Source organism: Trachypithecus francoisi, unplaced genomic scaffold, assembly GCF_009764315.1.
Source record: "Trachypithecus francoisi isolate TF-2019V2 unplaced genomic scaffold, Tfra_2.0 Lachesis_group9, whole genome shotgun sequence".
Taxonomy (NCBI): Eukaryota; Metazoa; Chordata; class Mammalia; order Primates; family Cercopithecidae; genus Trachypithecus; species Trachypithecus francoisi.
In genome coordinates, this window is record NW_022681474.1 from 49,724,521 (window position 1) to 49,746,982 (window position 22,462).

Consider the following 22,462-nt stretch of genomic DNA (forward strand, 5'->3'; position numbering starts at 1 on the left):
GAATAGCCTTTGGGGAATTTTATCACATATAGGAAAGTAGTGAAGTTTGGGCAAAAAAGAGATTATATGACCCAAGTATATTATCCTGCCACTAGTAGTAGACGTCTCTGAGTTCTAACAGCTATAGGAGAAAGAAGGACTCAGCCATTGTTTGATTCCACTTGATTCCACCATCATTTACTAAGCAATCTCCATATGCTGAGAACTGTAGTGTTTTAGAGATGCCTGCTAACTGTTGCTCAACAAGTTCATAAGAATGACAATAATGACAGCTGACCATACCATTACTGCAGGGCTCGGCAGCATCAGAAATTGCTTACACATAGCCCACCCACCCTTACCATCAAAAGAGTTTGCTGGATTCTACATGCCAGACCCTGCATTACGAGACCCTCCAGTCTCCTAATGGTGCTTCCTATTGGACAAACTGAAACCAAAGCCAGGCAGTAAAGGAACCCATCAATACAATCCGTATAGTTGAGCCCCTCGCCGCACAGAGCAGGGTGAAGAAGGGTGTGAAATAGAGTGAGCGAGGCAAATGGAAGGTGCCCAGCACATTTCCCAAAGAGTGAAACTGCATTTGAGAGAAAGGTGGCCCTGTGGGCAGGCATTTAACCCCGAATGGGAAGGTGGGGAGGGGTGGCTAATACGAAAACATTCAAAAAACCCTAAAAAATGGCTACAAACTGAGTATCCCTGACATGCTTTTAAACAAAAGAAGATCTGGCTATGAACTCGAAAGATTATGAGGCACAAAATGACTCAACTCTTATCACGAGAGGAGCTCGACTCTCATATTCAATATTGAAAAATAGAACAGGGGCACATTAATTAAGAAGATAGACAGGGGATCTCATAAGGGTTTAAAAGGGTATTAGCATTTTCTTTGAGTCTAGAAGAAACGGGAAGCACTTCAATAGAAAGGAGGTCATATGTAGGATAGTCTGAATAAAGGCATGAAATCAGAAAAATAAGAGTGTATTCAAGGATTGATGAATTGCCAGGAACAGGGCAATGCACAGTATGCTGGCAGGAAAATGTGGTCAGATTCATATGAAAAAGTAGACCGGTGCCAAATCAGAAATATTTTGGAATGGCAGACAAAGAACAGACTGCTATGTATGCAGCTGGGCATGTTCGAACGGGGAGTAACTTGCTCAGCCCAAGATGGACATGGCACTAACCTACTGGGTAACTCAGCTGCAGGACAAATTAGAGGACACTGAGGGCAGATGGAGAAGGCCAGTCAAGAGGCACACAGTAAAGAAATAAAATGGCTCTGGACAGTGGAAGGGGGAGAAAAGAATAGCTGCAAAACATGTTATAAGGCTAGCAATAAACACATGGGCACCTAGACATCACGGTGGATGGAGAAGGAGAAACCAAGTGTGCCTCTGAAATTTCTCCACTATCTTCCTATGAAGATGTTTCTGCCATTCATCATGATTATTATTATTATTTTTTTTTTTTTTGAGACGGAGTCTCGCTCTGTCGCCCAGGCTGGAGTGCAGTGGCCGGATCTCAGCTCACTGCAAGCTCCGCCTCCCGGGTTTACGCCATTCTCTCGCCTCAGCCTCCCGAGTAGCTGGGACTACAGGCACCCGCCATCTCACCCGGCTAATTTTTTTTTTTTTTGTATATTTTAGTAGAGACGGGGTTTCACCGTGTTAGCCAGGATGGTCTCGATCTCCTGACCTTGTGATCCGCCCGTCTCGGCCTCCCAAAGTGCTGGGATTACAGGCTTGAGCCACCGCGCCCGGCCCATCATGATTATTTGGAATGAGGTTGAGGGGTAATTCAGTTGTAGAAGTTACTGTAGGACATCCAAGTTGCAATGCTATATCTGGTAGCTGAGAGTATAGATCTGATGTGGGAAACTACAATGAGGTGATGGGTTTTAAAACAGGGTGAAAATTGAAGCAAGAATTAGAGTTGGGGACCATTTAAGCATGTGACATATCTGACATAGAGTAACTCTGGCTTGGGAATGGTTCTATACATTGTCTGATGAATACAAAGATGAAGTCTGAGGGAAAATAGGGAAGGAGAATTCCAGTGTGAGGAGGGTTTAGAAGCAGGTAACCAGGTTTTCAGTAACATTATTTGCTGGATGTTAAAAAATTTTGAGACACAAACAGAAGGAAACTAATACGTGTCCTGGTTACAAGAGGAAGTGCATGGAGAACCAAGCCCTTTAGAGTACACAACCTCTCTGGAGCCAGCTCCCAGTTTTCTCTCTTTGGAATGTATGAAGTTCCTGCAGCTGTTGTAACAAATTACCACAAACTTTGTGACTTAAAACAACATAAATTATATTATATTTCAATTCTAGAGGCCAGAAATCTGAAATGGGTCTTATGAGACCAAAACAAAGGTGTTAGCCAGGTGGTGTTCCCTTGGTGGCTCTAAAGGATAATCCATTTCCTTTCCTTTCCCAGCTCACAGAGGCTGCTGACATTCCTTGGCTCACAGCCTCTTTCCTCCATCTTCAAAGTCAGCAGATGAATGTCTTCAGTTCTCTCTCTGATCCTCATACTCTTGCCTCCTTCTTTCACTTATAAAGACACTTGTGATGACAGTAGACCTGCCTGAGTGGGCCAGAATAATCTTACCATCCTAAGATCCTTAACTTAATCACATTCACTAAGTCCCATTTGCCATGTAAGGCAACATATTCACAAGTTCTAAGAATTAGGGCATGGAAGTTTTCAGGGACGGCATTATTTGCGTATCACAGAGAATACACTTTGCCCTACTTGGAATGCCCTAGAATATTCCAGATATCCCTTAAAATACAGTTTAATTAGTACCTGCTTGGGACTCATTCACTGATGACACCTCCAGGCAGCTACTCCCTTTCTGTTCCCTGCTCCTCCGGGATGGAACTCAGCACTCAAGAGACCATCAGGCTGGTTCTACTGCCACCAAGGACTTTCCCTCTGATAAAGACAGCAAGAAACTTGATCAAACCATTTCCATATGCTCAAGGACCAGCAAGATTTTTTTTTTTGGAAGAAGGAAAGGGAAACAAAAGAGAACATGAAGGAGTGAAGGGTAGAAAAAAGGAAGAAAACTGAAGATTATTATTGAGTCTATTTAAGTTAGGCCTTTTCCTCATTTTCTTGGTTCAGCTCTCAAATAATACAGTCTAATAGGCATTGTAGTCCATATTTGACTCATGAACAGATCAGGGCTCAGAAAAGAGATTTGCCCTGCCCAAGGTTGAGCTAGGAAGATGGGAGCTGGGAGCTGTCTGGCTTTTGCCATCATATTGTCAATCATGATCCCCTAGATTTACTCCACCCCAGCCACACTGGACAGCATGCTGCCCCTACACATCACTCCTTCTCACTGTAAGCACATCACTCTTTCCCGCCACAGTGCCCTCATATTTGCTACTCACTCTGCCTGGAATATTCTCCTCTAAACATTGTCATATCACTTGCTCTATAACTTTAGGTGTCTGATCAAATGTCACCTCTCCAGTAAGGCCTTTTAAGACCATTCTTTCTATAATAAGTCCTTTCCTCCAAAACACTCTTGAGCTGCTCACTCAGGTGTATTTTTTATCATAACACTTCTCACTAGTTGAAGTCAAACTAAATATATATAATAGATATATATTGTGTGTGTGTATGTGTGTGTGTGTGTAAAGGTCCAGGAAGGCAGGAACTTATGCATTTCTGTGCCCCTAGAGCCGAAAAAAAAAATCTAGCATAGAAAAGATATTTCTCAATAAATGTCTATTGAATAAATGTGTCAAATGCAGAATGACAAGGTTTATAAATTTGGAAAGGAGAGCTTTATTTCTCACAAAGTTTTGCAGCCTGTAGGGTGGCCTTTCTGACAACTTAGGTAGCACAGCTTCCGGAAGGAAACCAGAACAGATACTTCAAGGGAGGGATACGGACAGCAGTAATGCATGCTGAACGGAGTGACTGAATATACATATTTAATAAGCTATAGAAGGAGTTATTAGTATTCATGAAAGGAGAAATGTGTCCATGTGCAATTGAACTTTATGCCCCTTAATGGGACCCCTGTATAAGAAATGGCGGTGTTAGCATGATCTGAGGGTGGAGTTGTCAGCCCCCTAATGTCAAAAGATGAAACAGAGGACAAAAAAACCCTTCACTTCATATTCTTAGTAGACTGGCCAGAACAGCTCCGTGGTGGGTGGTCTCTTATCAGACAAAACGGGAGGGGCAGTGTCAGGCGATTAATTGAAATCAGCGGCAAAGCCTTCTGAATGGGCTGGTTTCTGTTATGCCCTTAGGGAAGAAAGCATTTTATTTTTAGTTTATAAATTAATACATAAATGAATGAGGTGTGAGATACAGTAATGCTATAGGAATGTTGAGAAGGCGGGATTCCAGGAAACATGAGCTACAGAGGAAGAGCTATTACAGATAAGTTGGCATTTGGGGTGATTCTCAGAATTAGGGATGAATATCCCATTTGCACCAGGAAAAAAGCGTGGAGTTTGGCAAATGTGTGGGTCCTTCTTAGAAAATAAAAGGCACGTGTCAATGTGTACAGACCTTTTATTCCCGAATGGCCTACTTCTATTTCATTCTGGTGAAAACGAGCCTGTCATTCCTGAAAGCAGGGGTCTACGGCCGACGACACAGTTCTGGGGTCAGGCCAGTTTATATTTCATAGCCACACTCTGCCACTTATCAAACTTTGCAAATCAATCACCCTCTCTGACCCTAGCTTACTTCCTCAAATAATTAAGATGATAAATCTAGTTTCCAGCATTGCCCTAAATGTGCAAACTAGAAAACATATGTAAATCACCAGGTACTTAGAATGTGCTCAGGAAAACTCAGTTATTTCCTTGACCCTAGCTTCTCTAACTGGCCTAGACCAGGACTAGGTTGTTGTTTTTTATTTGTTTGTTTGTTTGGAAATTGTGCTGACATTATTTTATTCTCAGTAATTTCTTGAAACTTCAGGGTTAGATCTAAAGACTATTATCGGCTGCTTCAGCTGCCCCAGGATGGCTGTGTTTTAATGGAGTCACATTTCTCCACAGAGTCTGCCCTGAGGGGCTATAACTTGGGGCCGTCATGAGCCCTGGCAGCTCCTTGTGACCTTGGGTAGAAAGGAGGACATGAGGTTCCCTTGGGCCAGCCCCATACACAGGAAATCAGATGACAAGAGGCCAGCCTGGCTTTGCTTCCTGCCAGCAAGTCTGCCTCCAGCATCCATCCTCTCCCCACAGACCAAATGTGCCGCAGTGGGAAAATGTTCCCACAAAACCATGCAGGCCCTTGGGCAAAAAGCTGATCCCATTACCCATCAGTCTTCATTACAATGAGAAATTAGAGCTGGGAAGGTCCCACAGGGTGCCTGGAATTGCCTCCTTTCCTTTCCTGTAAATGGTCACTCCCACAATCAGCCTGCAGCAGCTTCTTCTTAGAGAATAACAGATTTTTTCATGAAAAAGTCCTTTTAAAGAAGTCCAGCTCCAGTCCCCTTCCTTGGTTTCCTCTATCACTTTCTGCTATTTAACTGAGTCACTTGAAAGGGACCCATGCAAACACCAGTATCACTTCTAGTTGTGAGGTCAGACAATTAGCCCCCACCACAGAACTCAGGAAAATGCATATCCAAAAGGTTGGTGCCCTTGGAGAATTTGACCCTCTAATATGGCAGAAACTCCTTCTATCTCTTACTTTCTGAGTACTGGAGAAAATCAAAGACTGTTTTCTAAGTGGGGTTCAGTATCACTGTAGATAGAAATTTGATAGAAATGCAAATTTTTGGACCCTAGACTAACCTACTGCATCCGAAGTTCTGAGGGAGAAGTCAAGCCATCTGTGTTTTAGCAAGCCTTCCAGTTGACACTTTTGCACACTCAGAACCACTGGCCTAGATATCTCAGCTCTTTGCAAGGAAAGTAGTACTCTAGGAGATGACTTGTTATGGGGACAGAAGAAAAGAGGGAAAGGCTCGTAGAGAAGAATGAGACCTGTCTCAGTGGCTGAGAACTGGCAGACCCAAGACAGGCCAGCTCAAGAGGTCTCTGAAACCCACTCATTGCAGGTCTACCCAGATGACCTCAGAAAGGAGGTGACTCTGGCAACCTTGGTCTAAGTCACAGTGAATTTCTTGACATTCTGGTGGTCTTAACTTTCAGGGTGGTAATTCATGATTCAACATCACCCTTGTGATGATCTTCATTAACACAGAAGCTAGAAAGAAATTATTTAGGCAGATAGTGAAGGTAAGAGAGTCCTTGATAAGGTTTCCTTTTAATAAAAAGCAGCCCACAAATCATTTCTTTTGTACCAAAAAGCAGCCTGAGAAATCAAGCTGCAAGCATAAATAAGCAAGCCAAAATGCCAGCAGCTGTGCCAACAGAAAAGCAATATATGGAAACCATGCATATTCAACATGAGGTTCCCTCGCTCTTTTTCTTTGTCACCGTGTGTGGTAAAAAGGCAGACAACATGGCACCAGCTAGGTAGAGACCCCATCTGCATAATTCAAGATTAGGGTGGGATGGTCAGCTTCTTCACAGGCTATGCAAACAGCACACCTGGTCCAACTAATCTTTTGGGTGCTATGTAAACCAGACACTGCCTCCTAGAGCTCGTCTATGAAACCCCATGCATTTCACCACAAAACTGGAAGACCCAGTCGGGATCCCTTCTCTCTCTGTAGGAGAGACAGCTTTTCTCTTCTCTTTCTCTTGCCTATTAAACCTCCACTCTTAAACTCACTTCTTGTGTGCCTGCATCCTCGATTTCCTTGGCATGAGACGACAAACCTCAAATAGTTACCACAGACAATGATGCCACTTCATCATGTTCCCAGTACTGCACTACCAGATGATGGGAGGGGGCCATGGAAAGTCCTAACTATCCCAGCCATGAGGTTTACTTGGGTTTTCCCTTTAACTAATTGTTTTAAGCTCTTTCTGCCTACATTTTCTTTAGTCTTCGCTCAGTCAAGACACTAATCTTAATCTTAATCGCTTATCTTATCTCTTAATCTTATCTTAATCTCTCCTTTTACCTGTTCTATATGTTCTCTTCCTTTTACAGAAGAACAAAACAAAAATTAATATTTATTTAATATCTATAGATACTTGGCATTTTACTAAGTCAATGAAATACATTATCCTGTTTAATGCCCAGATAACCCTATTAGGCAGGCATAATTATTCAATTAGGTTTAAATGAAGTAACTGAGGTTCCAGGAAGTCGTTATTTGAATAAGGAGCCTGCCTAGTATGAGATGGAACTGTGTGTGATTCTACTTCCCTCTCCAAGTTTTTCCCTTAAGCACGAGCTTTCTTTTTTATATTGGTAAATTTACTGTGTACACAAGGGTAAATAAATAAATCATGTAAGTTCACTGCATTAAACAAGAAAGATTAATTTCTTCTGCAGTAACAAATGTCTACATCTCAGTAGCTTAGCACATGAATTATAGTTTTTCACTTACACAAAGTTCACTGTAGGTCCAGAGGTTCTCCAGGGCACCCCCTTTCAGCAGTGACCCAAGAGGTTCAGGCTGTCTCCATCTTCTGGTTCAGTCAACATGACAGGGAAAAGATCTCAAGGAGATCATGTGATAGTTTTTACTATCTCTGTGTGGGAGCGATGCTCCTCACGTCCCTTCACATTTTATTGACTAGAACTGAAGTTATGGGTTCCCCTAAAGGCAAGCAGGCTGGGAAATGTGGAACTCTATGTACCCTGCAGAACAAGTTTTTGTGAACACAGAGCATATATTCTGGCAAGCATTGCTTAAAGAAAATAGTAAAATGAATATACATATACCTACCACTCAGCTTGACAAATTCTACAGTATCAGAGAAGCCCACATGTACCCTACCCACTGCACCACCCTCTCATAGCAAAGTTCTATCTTAAATTTTGTGTTAACCATTCCTTTCCTCCTTTGTAAACAGAATCAAACACTTGCTTGTATTTTTTTAAAAAAATATGTACAGAGTTCCTGTTCTTTATATAAATGGAATCATAATATATATATTTTTCTTTGACTCAATATTATGTTTTTGGGATTTATTCACACTGCAATACATAACTTTAGTTCATTTATTTTCACTAATGCCTGGTATTTTATTGAGTGAATGTACCAACATTTTCGATTCTACTGTTTATGTAAAAAAGAAATTCCATTTGTTTGCTAACATGAATAATGTTGCTCTGAATATTTGTGTGAGTACCTTCTCATGAACTTTCTCAAGAGCATTTTAGGGTATATACTGATGAAATAAATTGCTAAGTTATAAGATATTCTCACTGTCAATTTCACTGGAAATGACAGACTGTTTACCCATAAATGAAATTGGACAATAAGCAGTGTTGATGAGGATGTGGAGCAACAGAGACTCTCATCTTCCTAAGTTCAGTGGGAGCAAATGTTGGTAAAATCACTTTGGAAACCAATGTGTAAATGAGTCCCATATTCAGAAACAATGTTGTTTGGGACAAAAGGATAATATTCTGTAAGTTTTCGTTGGTGATGCTGGCAGAGATATTAAGATATTAAGGCAATTTCATATCCAAGGTAGAAGGCCCTCCAGTGAGTACAAACACATCCCCAGTGGAAGGCCTTTCATGATGGAAGGGGTCATTGCAATCAACCTGCCACTAAATAGCTGGTTGATTCCCCTGGAGAGTGTGACTGTATTGGGGGTACAATGTTGTTCTCTATCATTGGCTGGTAGACACACACACACAAAGTTGTCTAGCTTGGTATTGGCCAGGGAGAACCTATGAGGTTTAGCTCATAAATATTGTTCATTCCTACTGCTCTGGCTGCCACTTCAACTCTTGAGTTCTGTAAACAACTATTTTAGTGGCTAAGGGAAGATGTTGACTACATCTACAATTTTGTCATTTTGTCAACCTGATTATTGAGGATTTCCCTAGTGTGAATTCTCTTTGGTGTGAATTCACACAAATAACTATCTTCCAATTAGGGCCCATTTTGTGAGATTCACACATACATCTCTTTTTCCAGAACTCCTTGTCACTAATTCTCAAATCTTGTCATTCCACGTCACTGGCCATTAGTCATAACCATTAGCCATTGCCCATGAATCAGTGCACATAGATACCTCTATTTCTTCTCTCAATCAAAGTGAGCAAACAAATTTACTGACCATGGTCTTGCCCAGTGATAAAATATACTTTCCCCACTGCAATTGATGGCTACCCCAAATTGGGGCTATAAAATTGGCTCATGTAAGCTTACTATCATACCCATCTATAAATAAAGACTAAAATATTTGGTCACAGGGAACTCTCCCCATTAAGTTGAAAATGTGAGTTGAAAGAGTAGTGTCAATGCAACACAAGTGAATGCCATGAGAATCTTGTTTCATTCAAGATCTGCTTCAGCCTGATTTCACATGAACTGTTTCCAGGTGCTAATCAAGTACTTCAGAACATCATAGTGGCCAAGTGCAGTGGCTCACACCTGTAATCTCAACACTTTGGGAGGCTGTGGCAGAAGAATCATTTGAGTCCATGAGTTTGAGACCAGCCTGGGCAACACAGTAAGACCCTGTCTCTATAAAAAATGAAAAATGAAATAAAAAAAGAAAAGCATAATGTGATGAAGGTGTGATGGCTCATGCCTATAATACAAGCACTTGGGAAGGCCAAGATAGAAGGAGCACTAGAGCCCGGGAGTTCAAGACCAGCCTGGGCAACATAGTGCACCTATGGTCCCAACTACGAGACTGAGGTGGGAGAAGCACTTGAGCCCAGGAGTTTGGGACCAGCCTGGGCAACATAGTACAACCATATTGCTACAAAAAAATTTAAAAATAAAATCTAAAAGAAGGTTTTGCCCAGTGGCTGACACCTGTAATTCCAGCACTTTGGAAGGCTGAGGTGGGAGGATTACCTGAGCACAGCAGTTTGAGACCAGCCTGGGCAACACAGTAAGATCTTGTCTCTACAAAAAAAAAAAAAAAAAAGAAAGAAAGAAAGAAAAGAAAAGAATTGGGCATGGTGGCATGTACCAGTGGTCCCAACTACTTAGGAAGCTGAGGCAGGAGAATCACTTGAATCACTTGAGCCCAGGAGATCAAGGTTGCAGTGACCCATGATCCTGCCACTGCACTCCAGGCTGAGCAATAAAGCAAGATTCTGTCTCAAAAAAAAAAAAAAAAAAAACTGCAAGTATTACACTGTGATGGATTAAATAGCAAGAGTCTCATTACCATATATACAATTACTACTAGGTTCCAAAAAAAAAAAAAGCCCAGAAACCTTTTTTCCAAAGAAAAATACTTGATGAGTGACATGGGCAAAATAGTAAAGTTTGTAGCTACAGGCTTTTTTGCCTCCACGGAAACATTGAAAACCAAGCAGAAACTGTAAGATCCAAATTTGCTGGAGCTCTTAAAAAATAGTTAAAAGTTTACAGAAACTAAGCAAATGTTGAATAAACAAAGAGATAACTTCAAAATAGTAGAAAAACATCACAGTATTTTTACTTGACCTTGTAAACCCTCCCAAGACAGAGGTGGTTTTGAAGAAAACAACCTGCATTTCCAGGAGGGGACCCTGGTTTATGCTTCCAGAAGGAGCAAAGAAGACCTTTTTACGAGTTATTGTGCTTGTGTTCTAAAATGTCTGGGAGTTACCTGAAGAACTTATACAAGTCCCTCATTTCTGTTTGGCCTAATTCAGAACTCATACAAGATAGAAAAGTCACCGGCAATGCTAGAAAGTGTAAAATGAAGGAAAAACTTGCAATCACCTGAGATAAAGATTAAGACACAAAATTGAGACACATAATAGATCACCTAAAGTCTGTAGGAAGATCTAGGGGAGGGAGTTTTTTGGGGGGTGGGAGGAGATTAGGACATTCAAAAACACCATGTGCATACCCAGAGTAGAATGCATGCTCAGAAAAGATTTGAGAAGACCACTGGCTAATCTCTAGGCTCAGAGAAAGAAACCTAGCATAGCATTGAAAAAGTGCTCCAGCACAAAACTAATCTGAAAAGAGAGCTGGGCATGGTGCCATGCACCTGGAGTCATAGCTACTCAGAAGGCTGAAGTTGGAGAATCGCTTGAGCCCAGGAGGTTAGGCCACCCTGAGTAAAATAGCAAGACCATGTCTCTAAAAACAAAAGAAGTAAAAATAAAAATATAATATAAAAAGACTGTGAGCTGTAGTGCTATAATTTCTAAGTGTGTCCCCTCCAAATTTCATGTTGAAATTTGATTCCTAATGTTGGAGATGGAGTCTAATGGGAGGTTTTTGGGTCATGGAGGTGGATCTCTCATGAATAAATTAATACCCTCCCACCAGCAACGAAGACTGGGTAAGTGAGTTCTCATATTTTAGTTTCCACAAAATCTGGTTGATAAAAAGAGCCTAGCACCTCCTGAACATGTGGGCACTCCTTCACCTTACATCATTAGTGGAAACTTCCTGAGGCCCTCACCAAATACAGACACTGGTACCATGCTTCTTGTATAGTCTGAAGAACTACGAGCCAAACAAAACATTTTTCTATGTGAATTACCCAGTCTCAAGTGTTCATTTATAGCAACACAAAATGAACTAGGACAGAAAATTGGTGCTGAATACTGAGATGTTGCTATAGGATACCTGCAAATGTGAAGTGCCTTTACAACTGAGTAATGGGCTGTTGAAAGAGTTTGGAGAGCTCAGAAGAAGACAAAAAATAAAGAAAAGTTTGGAACCTTTTGGAAATTGGTTAAGTGGTTGTAACCAAAATCCTGATAGAAATATAGACAGTAAAGGCCGTGATAATGAGGTGTCAGACAGAAATGAGAAACTTATTGGAAACTGGAGCAAAGGTCACTCTTGTTACACTGTGATGAAAATCTTGGCTGTATTGTGTCCATGCTGCAGGCTCTGTGGAAAGCTGAACTTAAGAGTGATGACCTGGGGTAACTGGCAGAAGAAAAACATAAGTGTTCAAGAAATTGCATGGCTACTTTTTATAGCTTGCAATCAGATACAGCAGCAAAAAAAAAAAAAAAAAAAAAAAAAACCTAAAGGTGGAATTTATGATTAAGAAGAGAACAGAGCGTTAACATGTGAAAAATTAACAGACTAGCTCTGTGGTAGAGAAGGAAAGAAGATTTTTATGAGAGTAACCGAGTAACCTGAGGGCGCTGTGGAGCAACCACTTGCTAGAGAGATTAGCACAGATAAAAGGGATCCAGGTGCTAACAATAAAGACAATGATAAAAAGGACCTGAAGACATTTCAGAAATCTTCAAAGTCACCTCTCCCATCACAGGCCCAGAGGCCTAGGAGGACAGAATGGTTTCAGGGGATGGGCCTGGTATGCTACTTCATTGTGCTGCCCTGATACTTCTTATCACATCTCAGTTACTCTGGCTCCAGCTAAGACTCAACTGCCCCTGGTACTGCTTGGGCCACCTGCTCTAGAGAGGTAAAGCAGTAAGCCTTGGCAGCATCCTCATGATTCTGAGTCTGCAGGCATCCACCCAGAATGCAAGAATGGGAGAAGCTTGGTGGTTTCCAACCATATTTCAGAGGATGTATTAGAAAGCCCAGGTGCTCAGGCACAAGCCTGCCACAGAAGTGGAGCCACCACAGAATGCCTCAACTAGGTTAAGACCTATGGAGTCATATAAGCATGGCCATCACCTTCCAGACCTAGCATTATAGAGCCTTTGGCAGTGTGGAACTTTAGCCTAGAAGAGCCACAGGCATTTGAGTCCAACCCATTAGAGTAGTCAAATGGGCTACATCAAGCAAAGCTTGGGGGTGGGGCTGTCCAAGATGTTGGGAACCTCCTACTCCTTACATCAATGTGTCCAGGATGAAGTACATAAAGTCAAAGAGATTATTTTGGAGCTTTAAGATTTCATATCTAGGCAGAGAAAGACGGTGGAACAGAAGGCTCCACCAGTCAACTCCCCCACCAAAAACACCAATTTAACAACTATCTCCACACACACACACACACACACACACACACAAATCACCTTCATAAGGATCAAAAACTAAATGAGCACTCATACTACCTGGTTTTAACTTCTTATCACTGGAAAAGGCACTAAACAGGTAGAGAAAACAGTCTTGAATCACTGATGCCACCCCTCCCCCACCACCCCACTGACCAGTGTGGTGCAGAGAGTGTTTCTGTGTGCTGGGAGAGGGAAAGCACAGCAATTGTGAGGCATTGAACTCAATGCTGTCTGTCAAACCAGAAAGGAAAACCAGACCAAACATATCTAATGTTCATCCTCAGAGGGAACATTTAAACTAGCCCTAGCCAGAGGGAATCACCAATCCCATTGGTCAGAAATTGAGTTCCTGCAAATGTCATACCATGAACTAAAGTGCTCTGAGCCCTAAGTAAACTTGAAAGGCAGACTAGACCACACAGACTACAACTCTTAGGTGAATCTTAGTGCTGAACTGATCCAGAGAAAGTGGACTGGAAATGTACATGACCAACTGAGATGCTGGGGTGGCTAAGGGAGTGCTGGCATCACTCCTTTTCTTACCCTAGCCTACACAGTTTGTGGTTCCAAAAGAGACTCCTTCCTTCCACTTGAGGAGAGGAGAGGGAAGAGTGGGGACCACTTTGTCTTGCATCTTGGATGCCAACTTAGCCACAGCAGCACAGGGTACCATTCAGAGTCATGAGACCCCCAATCCAAGCCCTACCTCCTGGGTGACATTTCTAGACACACTCTGAGCCAGAAAGGAAGAACCCAGTCCTCACAGCATTCATCATCTGCTAACTGAAGAGCCCTTGTGCCGTGAATAACTAGCAGTGATACTCAGGTACTTCATCGAGGGCCTTAAAACACTAGATAAACTCAAGTCAAAGAATTAGATATTTCAGGGACCATAAACACAAAAGAACACAGTCTATGAAAAAATAGTTTTGAAAAGCCATTAAACAACGGGATAATTAAAATCTTATACAATCAAAACTAGCAACCCTAGAAAAGGGAGACAATCTTATTTCCAAGGTTACTACATCATAATACTTAAATGTTTAATTTTCAACAACAACAACAAAAGTCACAGGCATAAAAACAAACAGTAAAAGATTCCCCTGAATGGGGAAATTAGGAAAACAATTAATCGACACAAAATAGTTGACAGAAAGGAAATTAGGAAAAAAACTAATTGACAGAAACTATTCCTGGGGAAGTCCATACATTGGACAAGGAAGAAAACCTAAAAACAACGGTCTCCCATATGTTCAAATACTTAAAGGAAGGACAAAATGAAAGCAGAAAGACAAGGAATGAAAAAAATGAGAATATCAGTGACTTACTAGGAAGAAAACCTTAACATATCTTAATACTTAAATGTTTAGTTTTTGACAACAAACCAAGTAACATCTTGGGAGTTGAAAATAAAATAATGGAAATAGAAAGTTTACTAGATGAGTTTATCAGCAGGCAAAAGAAAGAATCAATGATGTTGAATATAGTACAATTTATATCAACCAGTCTGAAGAGCATAAAAAAGGAAAGAATGAAGAAAAGTTAATAGAGCCTAAAAGAACTGTGGGGGACCAAGATATGCAACAGAAGAATCCCAGAAAGAGAAGAGAGGGGTAAAAAGGTAGATACATATTATTTAAAGAAATTGTGGCCAAAATCTTTGCATATTTGATGAAAGATATGCATCTACAAATCCAAGAAACTCAATAAAATCTAAGTAGGGTAAAGCCAAATAGATTTACAGTGAGATGTATAGTCAAACTGTCAAAAGTCAAGGGAAAGAGATAATTTTGAAAGTTGCAAGAGAAAAGCAACTCATCACATACAAGGAACTGTTAATAAAATTAATAGTCAATTTTACAAAAAAAAAACTAAGGAGATAAGAAGGTAGTGGGAAGATATATTTAAAATGCTAAAAGAAAAAAACCAAAACTGTCTATAATGACACCCTTGATCAGATAAAGAAGACAAATTTGAATAAGCTTTAGCAGCAACTTCAAAAGTTACCAATCTTTACAAATGATGCCTATAGATTATGATTTAATGCATTTACTACAAAAGTTACATTTATGTAATTTATATAATAAAATGACTTTTCACTTAGATCAAATGACTGCTTTTCTAATTTCACTTATATTTGGTTTCATAATTTCTTTTGAATATATGAAGAGTGAGGAAAAGCTGTTAACAAGTTAATTTAAATATCAGAAGGAAGATTTTACAAATAGTTAAATGAAGTGAGACTTTTATAAGTTCTATCAGATGCTTCAAATGGAAAATTAATTGAGGTAGCTCCAATAATGGATCAGATTTTAGTCCATTTAGAGAATCTAAATAAAGAGGTTATAAGTTCCTTTTATTGAAGGAGAAACATACGATGTTATTGTAAATACAATTTTAACTTCAGCTAAAAATTTCCATTTTGAGAATTAATTTGTTGGGCAGTAAAAATACAAATGAAAATTTTAGTGAAGCACAGTCTTATATTATTTTGCAAAAAGAACAATTTTACTAAATTAATGGGCTTATGTAATAAAAATGTAATTGGAATTGTTTATAGTACACACATAATTTCTAATTGCTCTCAAACAAGCATCAATATTCTAATGATGCAGATACAAAGCATAGCCAAAATATAACAATATTTGCATATATACAGAGTAACTAAATGACAATTAGTCTGGCAAAAATAACGACTACAAAAATTCAGCTATGGCAGCACATTCTTTCACTCTGTGTTGCTTGATATCAGTCAAATTTTAGAAACATATAAGCCTTTTGAAGAAGTACTTTGTAAATCAACTTAAATGTCCTACAATGGTATTGGATATTGTTCAAATAAGTTTTCTAAATCTTTCATGTGTTTTATTAAAAATCAGCTGTAAATCATTAGGCAGTGTATTCAATAAATAGAGCACAAAAGAATCCACTTTTGCACTTTCAAAAATTTGGAACTTTTGAAAGCAAAGCTTACAAACAGAAAGACATTTAAATTTAATTATCAAAAGAAAAAATGAAACTGAAAAAATTACACAAGAAGAATTCAAATAGTGTTCAAGATTTTTTAAAATTCTATAATTATGCTTTCAAATATCTCAGTTGTGGGAATAATTTTTTAAATAAAGATTCTATTTTTATTTCAATAGGTTGATATTCAGTAAGAGAGCAGAATGAAATCGAGATGACCTCTGGCTTTACAGCATCTGAATTTGATAAAACAGTCAAAAAAATTATAATTGCAAATAACCTATTTGATGAGATTTTGGTTACAAAAATATTTTTCAAAGAAAAGTACACTTGACTGAGGCCAAATAATAGTCCTTGGAAAATATATTATCTAAAATAGATACCAATTTTGATACAAAAATAGAATTATGACTAACCTCCATTTAGCAGTATTTTCTCTGAAATTATAAAGTTTCTCAGCACTTGTAAAGAGGGAGTACTTTTTCATTTAAAAAAATTGTGGTCTACAAAGAAAGATTAATTGAAAATGTCAACAATTTGAAACGTTTTGCTTGTAAAAGGCAACTTTGAAAACATTTTAGACATTTTATTATTAAAATATTTAATAAGTACACATTAAAAATAAAATCTTCTGAAAAATACCTATGACACAGGTAAGCTACAAAATTCATGAAGATACAAGTGTTTGCCAAGAATAAAATATTTTTTGTTTCTTGTAATTTTAGATAATCAATAAAAGGCTTATTTTATGTTGCTTTAATGTATACAAAAGTATATTATTATGTGTTAGAAAAAGTTACAGAAAATCATTATAAACAGTCATTTTACACATCTACCAATACAACAAATTCAATTTATTAATCAATTGATAATTATTTCAAAATGATATAATTTTAATTCCATAAATTATATGGTCAGCCTATTACCCTCCTTAACCCTGATCCATTTATGCCTAATTCCTGACCTTGAGTTAACAATCACAGGGTGCCAAAAATGGATCACCATGTTATCTCTAATGCCCACTAAACAAATATAAATAAATACACATTATGAGGAATAATATCACTTGGAGGTTAAGAGAATGAATTCTGGAGCCATATGAGGTCTGTGGTCCCAGAATTGCTATTCTGTAGCTGCCTGACCTTGCTTTAATTTCTTCATCTGTAAATGAAAATGATAGTCATAGCCTAGTCATGGCAATCAAATGAGTCAATATATGCACTTACAGCAGTGTAGACCTAATGAGAACATAATACGCCTTTTTTATCTTATTTTTGCAATCTAAGTAGTACTGAATTATTACAACTTCACGAGAATTCTGTTATCTGCAATTTCCCTCCCATTTTCATTGATGTCCCCAAGTCTCTTGTTCTGAGCAACTTGAATTCCACTACTTATATTCCCTTCCCAGTATCCCTATCCTTATTTTCATTCATACTCTATCTAATCCCTTTCATATTTCAGCCTGTCTTATGGCAAACCAATCTTAAGTCCTGAATTTCTCTTTGCTCAATTTGCCAAACATAGCATATCAGCAGTAAGGACACTTCTGAATGCAATTCATCAACAGATTAGGAGGTATTGCGATAAATCAGAGTTTCCAGATTAGATTTCCAGAGACTTAAAGGAAAACTCTGACGGGTTTCTCTTGCCACTGGTCCCTAAGGTAGAACACAACAGATTTATGGATGGTGTCATCTTCAACATGTCCACCAGATTACAGTCCAGCAGTTCTCTTGTTTGGCTTGAATCCATTGGCTGTACTAATTATTGAGATGGCTTCATGTGTGATCATGCCAAACAGCATCTTTGTTTGGATTTAGAGTTCTAGCAAAAAAAAGCAAGAATGGCTTCTAGCCCAGAGATGATTTGCAAAAACACAAAGCAACCAAAAGGAGCAGAAAAATGACTGGCCAGAAGTTTCAAACAAATGTTCCCCTTTAATAACATTTACTAGTGAAACAAACACAGAATAGGATGACAGTGCTTGGCTTGTAAGCAAACTTTAGGCTTAGTGTTTTTAGCCAAATTTCCATGTAACTTAAAGAGCTTAAGTTTTCCTGGGTGCCAAAAAGTGAAATCTCGTCCACATTCCAAATCTTAGGGACCTCTGAATAAAGGTAATTGAATCATAAATGACATGTAATTTCATGACGATAAAGTACAAATGAAGCAGAGATTGTTTCCTCCAATAAAATAATTATGAGAAATACAGTAAGAAATTCTTTCTCCTCTCTTCCCATAGATTTCTGCCATGCTTGTTTTTTCTGTGTTCAATATATTTACCTGATAGCTAATTGGCATCCTTCTCCTCTTCTCCTCCTTATGCTAGATCCCCACTCATATTGGGAATGAACCACCTACTTCTCCTACTGCTTGACTTGATACTATGACTCTGCGATCTTCCTCCAACCACAGACATTGGTCACATTACTTCTCAGTTCCAGATATGATGCTACAACTCTTTTTACTCCCACATTTGTGCATCCACCCAACTCTCTCCATGACACCAAAGTAGGGAAAATATCTTTCTATCCTGTAGAGTCCTCCTTGTGAAGAAGGCTCTCTTTAGGCCATAAATGGGGCTATCATGTACTTCATCTAATCTAATCTTTTGGTCTCAATCTTCATCACACTCAGCAAACTAGACTAAAAATTGCCCCTTTCCTCCAGTAATCAACTCTTGTCCTAGTAACAAGCTTGTATGCAATATCTCCATCTTGCTTTGACCACGCATTCCACAATAATTTCCTGAGAACTTACCTTGTGCCCTGCCCTGAGTTACAAGCTAAATGTATGTGTATAAAAGTTTCTGACCTTGTTTGTATTTGTTCTCTAGGTTACAATTTTTTAAAAAGTACCACAAAGCAGATGGCTTAAAGCAACAGAAATTTGTGACTCGCAGTTCTGGAGGCCAGGAATTCAAAATTACCCATTTCTAGGTTTGTCTAATGTTCTCTAGATATACCAAGCAGTCACAATGCAAGAGAAAAGGAAGGCACATATTTTTATTTACCCAAGCTCATGGTATTATGGAGGGGAAGAGGGAGAAGGAGAGGAGGCTATTGGTGAGAATATAGAAAAAGAAATGAACCTGAGAAGACATCGATAGATAGAAGAGCATGGAAAATTGAGGATCTTCTGCCTTATTACATTGAAAGATGAGGTAAGGCATCTAGATGGCAGAAGACATAGAACTTTACATTCAGAGCGTAATAAGTTCCAGAAGTTGAAAGATCCTAGGTGTCAGGAAGTTGGATGGCTATTTCTGCATGTGACCTAAAGTAAAATCAGGTCTTAGGGTAGGGTAGAAGGCTAGACTAGGTGCCCAAGTTGCTTGGATTATAATATGTGACCAAACAAATAGTAGAAAGGGAGAATTAGAAAGTTTTCTGGTTGAATGTCATCAGCTTTGGTAACTATTATAGTTGCTAATATTTATTAAGTGTCTTCTAAGAGCTAGGTATGGATATATATGTTAATTTAATTTTCAAAATATCTATATGGGTATATGCATATCTACGTTATTTTCTTCAATTTACAGGTGAGCACTATAAAAATGAGTCAAATAACTGTTCAGTAAGGGGTATAGCAGCATTTTATTCAGGCTATCCAACCCCTGGTTTTGCACACTTAACTACTACCTAAGATGAGAGGAATGGTTTATTTGGGTTCAGAGAAATAATTTGGAAGAGGCACTGAGGGCTTCCTACCTCAGAGTGAGCATCTGCTGATGAAGACTGCCATAAATCAGCATCAGCAGGGTATACGGAAGGTTAGTTTTATCAGGTAGAGGCAAGACTCAGTGAGGACTTTGATGATGGGCATGTGCTGGTTTAACATATAGCAAGACCTTAAAGGCTCCAGTGCTAGAGGAAGTGCAACAGCATGAAGGTGGATTTTGGAAGCAGAAGCTCTAAAACAGTATGGAGTTCAGAGAAGACATGCATTTTATTATAGAATAAAAAGTTGCAAGAATATGAGGCAGAGAGTTTTGGCTAGTTCTAGGATTTCACAAAAGAATCTGGATAGAGCTGTTTACCACCATGATGGATTATAGCCCAGAGCTATCAGAGGCTTAGTGATGCCACTAGACAAGGCATTATGTTGAGCATCTTTGCATGAGGCATAATCTTTATGCTGCCAGGTTCACTGTGATATATTTATATTTATAATAAATTTTATCTTAGATTCTCTCTGGACTACAGATCAAAATTTTAAAAAGGTAAGTCTCTACTCCATTTCAAGGCTGCTTGTTGACTGGTCTAGCCATTCTTTGTCTTTGTCATTGGGTGATCAGTTAAGTTTGGCGGTGGAAAGCACATACCAGGCTTGCAGGTAGCTGAGGCTTGCTGGAGCCAGGGATTATTCTCCAAACTGCCATTCTGAGCATGGTAACCCAGATTTTATCCATTCAACAGATGCAGTGCTGCAGATTCTGTGTGAATTCAAAGAAAGGAGGACTCAAACAAGAGGTGATAGACTTGTGGGATTTCAGATATTGATCACATCCTTGTCCAAGTGGAGAAAAATTTTCTACATCAGATCCCAGTGAATGAGCTCATGATAATACCATGAAATCAAGACTTCCAAATCCCTTAAACACGAAAAAAACCCTCAAATCTAAACAAACATTCAAAGCCACTCAAGACATAGAAAAAAGCACTATCTGCCAGAGTATACAGGCTACCAACTTGACAATTGTGTATCCATACATATGCATGTGCACATATGTGCATGAGTGTGCACACATATACCCACATACACACACATAAGAAAAGTGATTGATCTGGTCTAATGCAGGAGAAGGAAAACCTAAGCTTAGCATGATGCTAAATACAGAATTAATAATAAAGTTAGATAATCCCCACTTGTACTACAACTAGTGAATGAATGTTTCGTGGGGAAAAGGATACTTACATAGTCTCAAAGTTTCTTCCCACAATTTATTTTTTTACAAAAGGGGAAAAAAAAGTAATTTCACAGTTGAGAAGTCTGGTGAATTATCATGTTAACCAAGTGATTAGAGTTAACATAACTAATACTGGATAATCTAGAATCATGTGATATTTGATATAAATGCATTGAGAAGTATACAGTATTGCTTCTGTTCCACAAGTGACAAGTAATAATAAAAACATAAATAAATAAAATGATGAGAAGACATCAGACAAACACAAATTGATGGACATTCTAACACTATGCTTGCAGTGTTAGAATATTTCATATTAGAGACTGAAGACTCATGACAATTAAATGCAATGCCTTTAATATTGGATTACTAAACTGAGAAAATAACTATACAAAGGACATTATGGGACAAATGGGTAAGTCACTTAACCATTCTGTGTCTCATTTTTCTAAACTGACAGAGGGGGGCTAAGCCTATTCATCTCCAAAAGTTATTAGTGCATGAAATGAGATATCTTTGTAAAGTATGTAGCACAGGTCTGAGCATAATAAATATCTAATATGTACTCACTGATAGCTTTCTTATTCACCATAGTCCCCTTTCTCCACTCCGTAATTTATTCTTACTTTGTAGTTGGGCTGATTCTGACGATGTGCTTTATTTTTGCCACCTAATTGTAGCTTTAGGGTAACTTTTGCAACTGCCCAATGTCGGGTTGTAATAAGTTAGCTTCTGGCCTTTGCTTTCTCTTCTACCTGTCCATAGTGTCAGTATGTGAGTGCATCTGAGGGTCTCAGCCTTCTCTCCCGATACTATCTACATTTGTTCTCAAATGTCACTGTCTGAGTAATGCTTTCCCTGACTACATTTACATGGAAATCTACAACTACTCGACAATTTCTAACCTGCTTCATTTTTCCTCATAATATGTATACTTTAACATGCAACAGGCATTTACTTGATTGTTTTGGTTATTTTCTGTTCTTCCCCTCATTGGAATATAACCTCCAGGAGCGCAGGATATTTTGGCTGTTCTTAATTGATATATCTCCAGCATCTGGAACAGAATTGACACTTCGTAGATGTCTGTTGACGGGATCATAAAGGCATTTATGAAAGGCGTTCATAAATATTTGTCAATGAATGAGCTTTTCTCATTTGCCTGCCAGGTGCCCTCTCCTTTCTTAGATGAGGGATGACTCCTCAGATATGGGGTGCATGGCAGCCACTGTGAGCCAAAGTGGGAATTTATGGCCATTATTTAGGTTAATTAGTATTTCTTAAAGAAAAACTCAGAAGTTTATGAATTCATGTAGAACTAAAAAGATGAATTCTCTAAGATTGTATTGGGGTAATTATAGAAATTAGAGTAAAAATTTGGGACACGTGAAATATAAGGAAATGAAACTTATCCCTAGAGTTTCTTGCCAAAAAAAAAAAAAAAAAAGATTACCTTGTTACACAGAAAAATAGGGCCACAGACAGAGTCCCCACTCAGAAACTAGGGATAAAAGGAAAACAGAAACAAAGGTATTTTAAGTGAATGTGAGGAGAAAATATAAGCATCCAATTATACCTAATAATTTAGGGTGTCACCATAACAAGT

At 38.8% G+C, this 22,462-nt stretch overlaps 1 long non-coding RNA gene across 3 annotated transcripts in view; it reads left to right on the forward strand.

Moving 5' to 3' along the window:
• LOC117082135 overlaps positions 1-22,193 on the forward strand; it is a 34,479-nt gene extending 12,286 nt beyond the window's left edge. For all 3 annotated transcript variants that reach the window (XR_004436485.1, XR_004436484.1, XR_004436483.1), the window contains exon 5: positions 20,366-22,193. This is a non-coding gene — a long non-coding RNA (uncharacterized LOC117082135). The remainder of the gene's footprint in view (positions 1-20,365) is intronic.
• The last annotated feature ends 269 nt before the right edge of the window (positions 22,194-22,462 follow it).